Genomic DNA, 9,492 nt, shown 5'->3' on the forward strand with positions numbered 1-9,492 from the left:
TCAATGAAATAGAAACCAAACAACAGTAGAACAGATCAACCAAACTGGGAGCTGATTCTTTGAAAGAATTAACAAGATTGATAAACCCCTGGCCAGACTTATCAAAAAGAAAAGAGAAAGGACCCAAATAAATAAAATCATGAATGAAAGAGGAGAGATCACAACCAACACCAAAGAAATACAAACAATTATAAGAACATATTATGAGCAACTCTATGCCAGCAAATTAGATAACCTGGAAGAAATGGATGCATTCCTAGAGATGTATTAACTACCAAAACTGAACCAGGAAGAAATAGAAAACCTGAACAAACCCATAACCACTAAGGAAATTGAAGCAGTAATCAAAAATCTCCCAACAAGAAGAGCCCAGGGCCAGATGGCTTCCCAGGGGAATTCTACCAAACATTTAAAGAATAATTAATACTATTTTTCTGAAGCTGTTCCAAAAAATAGAAATGGAAGGAAAACATCCAAACTCAATTTATAAGGCCAGGATTACCTTGATCCCCAAACCAGACAAAGACCCCGTCAGAAAGGAGAATTACAGACCAATATCCCTGATGAACATGGATGCAAAAATTCTCACCAAAATACTAGCCAGTAGGATCCAACAGTACATTAAAAGGATTATTCACCACGACCAAGTGGGATTTACTCCAGGGCTGCAAGGTTGGTTCAACATCTGCAAATCAATCACTGTGATACAATTCATTCATAAAAGAAAGAACAAGAGCCATATGACCCTCTCAATAAATGCAGAAAAGGCATTTGCCAAAGTACAGCATCCTTTCTTGATTAAAACTCTTCACTGTGTAGGGATAGAGGGTACACACCTCAATATCATAAAAGCCATTTATGAAAAACCCACAGAGAATATCATTCTCAGTGGGGAAAAACTGAGAACTTTTCCCGTAAGATCAGGAACATGGCAGGGATGTCCACTATCACCACTGCTGTTCAACATAGTACTAGAAGTCCTAGCCCCAGCAATCAGGCAACAAAAAGAAATAAAATGCATCCGAATTAGCAAAGAAGTGAAACTCTAACTCTTTGCAGATGATATGATACTTTATGTGAAAAACCCATAAAACTCCACCCCCAAAATGCTAGAACTCATACAGGAATTCAGTAAAATGGCAGGATATAAAATCAATGCACAGAAATCAGTTGCAATTCTATACACCAACAACAAGACAGAAGAAAGAGAAATTAAGGAATCAATTCCATTTACAATTCCACCCAAAACAATAAGATACCTGGGAATAAATCTAACCAAAGAGGCAAAGGATCTGTACTCACAAAACTATAGAATACTCATGATAGAATTTGAGGAAGACACAAAGAAATGGAAAAACTTTCCATGCTCATGGATTGGATGAATAAATATTGTGAAAACGTCTATGCTACCTAGAGCAATAACACAGTTAATGCAATCCCTATCAAAATACCATCCACTTTTACATAATATAATAAAATTAAAAAAAAATACCATCCACTTTTTTCAAAGAAATAGAACAAATAATCCTAAAATTTGTATGGAACCAGAAAAGACCCCGCATAGCCAGAGGAATGTTGAAAAAGAAAACCAAAGCTGGTGCCATGACAATTCTGGACTTCAAGCTCTATTACAAAGCTGTCATCATCAAGACAGTATGGTACCGGTAAAAAAACAGACACATAGATCAATGGAAGAGAATAGAGAGCCCAGAATTGGACCCTCAACTCTATGGTCAGCTAATCTTTGAAAAAGCCGGGAAGAATATCCAATGGATAAAAGACAGTCTCTTCAACAAATGGTGTTGGGAAATTGGACAGCCACATGCAGAAGAATGAAACTGGACAATTTCCTTACATCGCACACAAAAATAGACTCAAAATGGTTGAAAGACCTAAATGTGAGACAGGAATTCTTCAAAATCCTAAAGGAGAACACAGGGAGCAACCTCTTCGACCTCAGCCGCATCAACTTCTTACTAGAAATATCACCAAAGGCAAGGGAAGCAAGGGCAAAAATGAATGATTGGGACTTCATCAAGATAAAAAGCTTTTGCACAGCAAAGGAAACTGTCAACAAAACTAAAAGACAACCGACAGAATGGGAGAAGATATTTGCAAATGACATATCAGATAAAGGGCCAGTATCCAAAATCTGTAAAGAACTTGTCAAACTCAACACCCAAAGAACAAATAATCCAATCAAGAAATGGGCAGAACACATGAACAGACATTTCTGTAAAGAAAACATCCAAATGGCCAACTGACAGATGAAAAAGTGCTCAAGAGCACTCGGCATCAGGAATATCCAAATCAAAACCTCAATGAGATACCACCTCACACCAGTCAGAATGGCTAAAATTAACAAGTCCGGAAACGACAGATGTTGGCGAGGATGCAGAGAATGGGGAACCTTCTTACACTGTTGGTAGGAATGCAAGCTGTTGCAGCCACTCCGGAAAACAGTATAGAGGTTCCTCAAAAAGTTGAAAATAGAGCTACCCTATGACCCAGCAATTCCTCTACTGGGTATTTATTCCAAAGATATAAATGTAGTGATCCAAAGGGGCACATGCACCACAGTGTTTATAGAAGCAATGTCCACAATAGCTAAACTATGGAAAGAGCCTAGATGTCCATCAACAGATGAGTGGATAAAGAAGAAGTGGTATATATATACAATGGAATATTATGCAGCCATCGAAAATTGTAATCTTGCCATGTGCAACGGTGTGGATGGAAGTAGAGGGTATTATGCTCTGTGAAATAATTCAGTCAGAGAAAGATAATTATCATATGATCTCACTGATATGAGGATTTTGAGAAACAAGACAGAGGATCATCGGGGAAGGGAGGGAAAAATGAAACAAGATGAAACCAGAGAGGGAGACATACCATAAGAGACTCTTAATCTCAGGAAACAAACTGATGGTTGCTGGAGTGGAGGGGGGTGGGAGGGATGGGGTGGCTGGGTCATGGACACTGGGGATGGTATATACTATGGTGAGCCCTGTGAATTTTGTAAGACTGATGAATCACAGACCTGTACCCCTGTACCCCTGAAACAAATAATACATTATATGTTAATAAAAAAAAATTAACAAAATTTGGCACAAAACAGACACATAGATCAGTGGAACAGATTAGAAATCCCAGAAATGGACCCTCAACTCTAAGGTCATCTAATCTTTAACAAAGTAGGAAGGAATATCCAATGGAAAAATGACAGTCTTTTTAATAAATTGTGCTGGGAAAACTGGACAGCCACATGGAGAAGAATGAAACTAGACCATTCTTTTACACCATACACAAAGATAAATTCAAAATGGATGAATGACCTCAATGTGAGACAGGAATCCATCAAAATCCTGGAGGAGAACATAGGCAGTAACCTCTTCGACATCAGCCACAGCAACTTCTTTCAAGACACTTCTCTAAAGGCAAGGAAACAAAAACAAAAATGAACTTTTGGGACTTCATCAAGATAAAAAGCTTTTGCACAGGAAAAAATCAGTCAACAAAACCAAAAGATGACTGACAGAATGGGAGAAGATATTTGCAAATGACATATCAGATAAAGGGCTAGTATCCAAAATCTATAAAGAACTCATCAAACTCAACACCCAAAGAAGAAATAATCCAATCAAGAAATGGGCAGAACACATGAACAGACACTTCTCCAAAGAATACATACACATCACTAACAGACACATGAAGAAATGTTCAACATCACTAGCCATCAGGGAAATCCAAATCAAAACTGCAATGAGATACCACCTTACACCAGCTAGAATGGCCAAAATTAACAAGACAGGAAACAACAAGTGTTGGTGAGGTTGTGGAGAAGGCAGAACCCTCTTGCACTGTTGGTGAGAATGCAAGCTGGTGCAGCCACTCTGGAAAACTCTGTGGAGGTTACTCAAGATGTTAAAAATAGAGCTACCCTACGACCCAGTGATTGCACTACTATATATTTACACCAAAGACACAGATATAGTAAAAAGAAGGGGCACATGCACCCCAATGTTTATAGCAGCAATGTCCACAATAGCCAAACTATGGAAGGAACCAAGATGCCCTTCAACAGAAAATGGTTAAAGATGTGGTACATATATACAATGTTATATTACACAGCCATCAGAAAGGATGGATACCCACCATTTGCACCGACATGGATGGAACTGGAGGGGATTATGCTAAGTGAAATAAGCCAAGCAGAGAAAGACAATTACCATATCGGTTCACTCATATGTGGAACATAAGGAATAGAACAGAGGACCACAGGGGAAGGGAGGGAAAACTGAATGGGAAAAAATCAGAGAGGGAGACAAGCCATGAGAGACTCTGGACTCTGGGAAACAAACTGAGAGTAACAGAAGGGAGGGAGGTGAAGAGATGGGTGACTGGTGATAGGTATTAATGTGAGCACGTGTTGGGATGAGCACTGGGGTATTATACACAACTAATGAATCACTGAACACTAAAAAATAAATAAATAAAATAAAAAATAAATAAAAAACAAACTCAGTGCTGGGAAAAGTAAAAACAATGTCAGTTATAATTTATTTTATTCAAAATGATAGAAACAGTCTGAATTTTGTCTAAAAAGGGGAATCAAATGTAAAAATCTGAATATATTTATTCAGCTATATACTGAAATAAACTACAGTTGTGAGTTTAAAAATTTGATAATCCATCAATTTAATAAAGTTAGCAGTCAATTGGTTGTGTTTTGACTACTTTCTTTCTATGAAGCAATATTTCCCCATCCTTCTGGGCACATATTGTACACCTTCCTTATCAGGGTGTGCATGGAGGGGGTGGAGGGGGTGAGGGAAGTCTGGAGTGGGAGAGGGATACAAGGTGGTGGTGGGGGGTGAGTGTGAGTCCAAGAGACCACTTTTAATCTAGTTTTGACTAAGTTTTCTTACTGATTTAGGATTGGAAAAGCAAGAACAAGGGGATGGTGGCTTTAGGATGGGAAGAAGAGAATTTCTACCAACCAGTGGGATGATTTTTAATGTGGAGTCTTTTAGAACTGATAATGGTGAGGAAAAATGGGTGAAGATTGCAAAACTATTTAGGGATCTATTTTATTCTCAAACACCTGTGTTTTCAGGTGTTTTGCTTCGTTTTTGACCAAGATTAGTATTAGCCCATATCCCCTATTTCAGTGAGTCTAGGTTTAACTGGCCAAAAATTAAATGGATTAGGACTTGTTACAAAATAAAATGATGTGTTTTGTTACCAGCCATCTCCACCTTCCACGTCTTCAATCCCCACCCTTTTGGCCATTCTGCCTCTCCACCACACTCTGGGTTATAGGCTGGTTCTCAGGACATAGCCACAAGCTCTAATTTGTCTTAAGGTTTTTTGAAGAACTGTGTAAGGTCTTGAGATTTTACCCAGCTTGCAAGTTTACACATGAGACTGTCACAATGTAGTCTAGCATAATGACACAGACTCCTGGGTTAGAAACAAGACATTATGAGTCATGGCCCAGCAGGCAGCTTCACTGACATCAGTCCCCTGGTCCCCAAGACCCAAGGTGAAGATATGGAGCAGACCAGGTGGGTGCTGCACACACAGTGGGTTTGTATCACAGCTAAGTGACCCCAAACTTAGGAAACCCTCAGTATTTGAAAGGGGAATTCTAGAAAATCTCACCAACTTTGGCTCCAGAAAGAGATGTCATCTTTATTAATCTGCTCAGGAAACAAATCTACCCTCTGCCCTGAAGGGACCTCTATCTTTTAAGGCTGTTTGCTATACAAATGTCCTTGAAATGACAGTCCAGAAAAAATGCTGTCACAAAATGTGTAGAAAACCACACAAAATTGCATCATGACAGTCTTAACTGCTTGAATCTATCTGGTTGTAAAAATAAAAATTAATTATGAATCAATTTTCCTTTTAGAACTAACATTCTGTAATGTCCAGTCAGTGTAATAAGCAGATTTTTACCATCTGTACCTTTAAAAACCCTTTAATCTATTTTTTTTAAGGATGGAGACAAATTATAATTTCAAGTAAAAACCTAAAAACGTTAATGGTTAAAGATTTTTTAATTTTTTTTATCAAAATAAGTTTTCAAATATAGAGAAAAATGTTTTTTGTGCCAAAGATACACATCCCTCAAATATAAAATTTCCTTTTACTTGTAGTCAATGCTACCCAATAGGAATGTTATAGATCTGTACTATCCAATTCAATAGCTATTATCCAATGAAGTTAGTGACCACCCCAAATTTGGTGAGTGTGACCAGGCAACTGATTTTTTTTTATTTTCTTCAATTTTAATTAATTTTAAAGTATTAATTAAATTAAATTAATTGCATTAAAATAGTCACATATAGCCAGTGGCTACTGTATCATAAAATCAGAGTTTAAGATGGGAAAATGTATATATTTTTGATATTAGTGTAATTCAGAGAGTCAATGACTTAGCTGATGACATACCAGAGGTGGAAAAATTTACCATGGGACTTATCAGGACTGAGCCAAGAACCTGGAAAAGCAGAGAACTCCTGGAGTGAAGAGAGTAGGGAAGTCTTAAAAGGTAAGTTATATTTTAGTTATTATAAAACAGAGTATTTTGGTGACATAATGACATTTTGTCTTTTACCTTTCTTTTTTCTTTCCCTGATTATTGATTGATTGATTGTTTTTTAATTATCAGAGGCTGTGTGGAAAAGGAATGAGTGTTTGAAGTAAACCCTGTGTTCTAATCCAGACCCAATCACTCATTATATGACCATAAACAAGTTACTTAATCTCTATGATCCTAATTGTACTAAATGAAAATATTACCTATAATACTTAGAGTTTTCAAATTAAGATGATAGGGGCGCCTGGGTGGCTCAGTCGTTAAGCGTCTGCCTTCGGCTCAGGTCATGGTCCCAGGGTCCTGGGATCGAGCCCTGCATCGGGCTCCCTGCTTGGCTGGAAGCCGCTTCTCCCTCTCCCACTTCCCCTGCTTGTGTTCCCTCTCTCGCTGTGTCTCTTGCTGTCAAATAAATAAAATCTTTAAAAAAAATAATAATAATAAAATTAAGATTATATATGAAAAACACCTAAACTGTACCATTTAATGCACATTCCATAATGAGAATTGTATTTATTATTATTTTTTCATTTATTCTCTTCAGATAACTTTGTGCTGGAATGCCAGCAAGATGATTTGACTGGCCAAAACTATATTTCTGATAGTCCTAAAATGGCTGGGAGAGAAGGCAGGGACTAAGATAATTTGTGAATTAAATTGATTTGGGAATTCATAAAAGGGTGCATTGACAAGGATGTCACACAAATTATCTACCCCCAACTTTTTTAGAAATACACCTGCTGTCCGCACCATTCCACAGTATAAGTACGCTGCGGGAGTTCGCGATCCTCAACAGCATTTTAATGCACAGCCACAAGTTACCATGCAGCAGCCTGCTCTTCATGTACAAGGTCAGGAGCCTTTGACTGCTTTCACGTTGGCATCTGCCCCTCCTCAAGAGCAAAAGCAAATGTTGGGTGAATGGCTCTTTCCTCTAATTCAAGCCATGCACCCTACTTTTGCTGTTAAAATCACTGGCATGTTGTTGGAGATTGGTAATTCAGGTATTTTTCTTCGGTGAAGCACGAGGTTTTTTTGTGGTCCCTGATCAATTTTAAACAGTTTTAACACCAGTGGTACTGTTAACTGCTTTCTGGGCAGCCTCTTTAGCTTGGTGGGCTTGTAGTACAACTACAGCTTCATCAACTTTAGAACGGAGAGACTCTGGAGACTCAAGCATATGAAGAAGTTCTAAACATCGAAAAACTTAAACATTATGGAAAAAAAACATTGCAAAATAGAAAATAAATTAAAAAAGGAAAGGAAACTTTGAACCTTATGTACTGAGCAAATGCCAGGTCTAGCAAACATAATGCTAGTCCTAGATTACTTATTGATTTAAAAACAACAACAAAAAGCCCCACAAAAAATAGCAAAATATAAAAACAAATTAATGTTTTATAGACCCTGGGAAAAAGAATTTTCAGCAAAGTACAAACATTTAAAACATTCCTTTCTTTAATTTTGTAATTCTTTACTGTGGAATAGCTCAGAATGTCACTTCTGTTTTAAATAACAGAATTGATAACTGAGCAAGGAAACATAATTTGGATTATAAAATTCTTGCTTTAATAAAAATTCCTTAAACAGTGAAAAAAAAGAAATACACATAAACTGTAGAGTACACAAAAATCAACATGAAGGTTTTTTTAAAAAGTGGATTCTTGAGTTCTACCTCTAGAAGGGCCCAGTAATCTGCATTTGTAATAATCAAAAGTAATTTTAGGCAGATGGAAAATGAGCAGCCTTTGATAAACAGTAGATTTCACTTCATTTTTTATTGAATTATTATTTATTAACAAAATAGGGTAACAATCTGTATTCAGATTGCCAAGATTTAATGCATTTTGCTTTAGTTGCCAGTGTACCTCTTCCCTGAGTGGATTTTTTTTTTGCATACAACTGTTTTGTTTAACTTTACTGTCAATATTCAAACCCATTTATGGTTATAGACATCGCTTACATACTTTATAGCTTTGCAGATATGAGAATTTGAGCTATTTGCCCTTGTTACAGATCACATGAAAGGCAATAATTAAGTGTAGCCTTGGATTCATCAAATGATGAGTGCAATTAATGTTGAAATTATGAAAATTTCTGAGTGAGCTCTTGAAAAGAATATTGTCTTTCATTTAAAATATCAATTTGAATTCTCTTTATCCATCATTACTTACTATAGGAAGTAGCATTTCTTTACTAAATCTGTGGACATGTAACTCAATTCTGTTTGAAAGTCCTTCAGTGAGATTATTCTAAGAATTAAGACTAAAGATTACATTACTATTTAATAATATTTAAAGATTCTTTCAGTGGTGGGATAGAACAAACTAATCTTGGATAGATGAAATGCAGAAGTCTGTGTTACTTATATTTACAAACTAGACAAGGCTGCCACACAGAGAGTTGCACTCAGGAGCAGAGTAACAAGGAGCAGTTGATGTATGGGGAGTGGGGGTGGGGTTAGCTAGTTTTCCTAGGCTTGAAGTGGATTGGCTAAACTGAATAATTTCTCATGTTCTTGGGCATAGGGGCTGTCCCTATTTGTCTGGTACCTAGCTCTGGAGTGTGGGAGCCTAATGAGGAAGGTCGTTAGGGTGGGGGCTTAGCAAACTGCCAGCACATAGGAACTGAGAGTTTTTAGGAATGATTTTAAAACTATATCAATACCTGATACCTGGGTGGCTCAGTCAGTTAAGCATCCAACTCTTCATTTCAACTAAGGTCATGATCTCAGGACCCTTAGAGCAAACCCTGCGTTCTTGGGCTTCCTGCTTATTGGGGAGTCTATTTGAGATTCTTTCCTTCTGTGCCCCCCTCCCCACCTTGGGTGTGCACTTGCACTCGTGCTCTCTCTCCCTCTCAAATAAATAAATAAAATCATTATAAACAAA

This window comes from Leptonychotes weddellii, chromosome X (genome assembly GCF_054177405.1).
Source record: "Leptonychotes weddellii isolate Sample4059 chromosome X, ASM5417740v2, whole genome shotgun sequence".
In the NCBI taxonomy this organism is placed as follows: domain Eukaryota; kingdom Metazoa; phylum Chordata; class Mammalia; order Carnivora; family Phocidae; genus Leptonychotes; species Leptonychotes weddellii.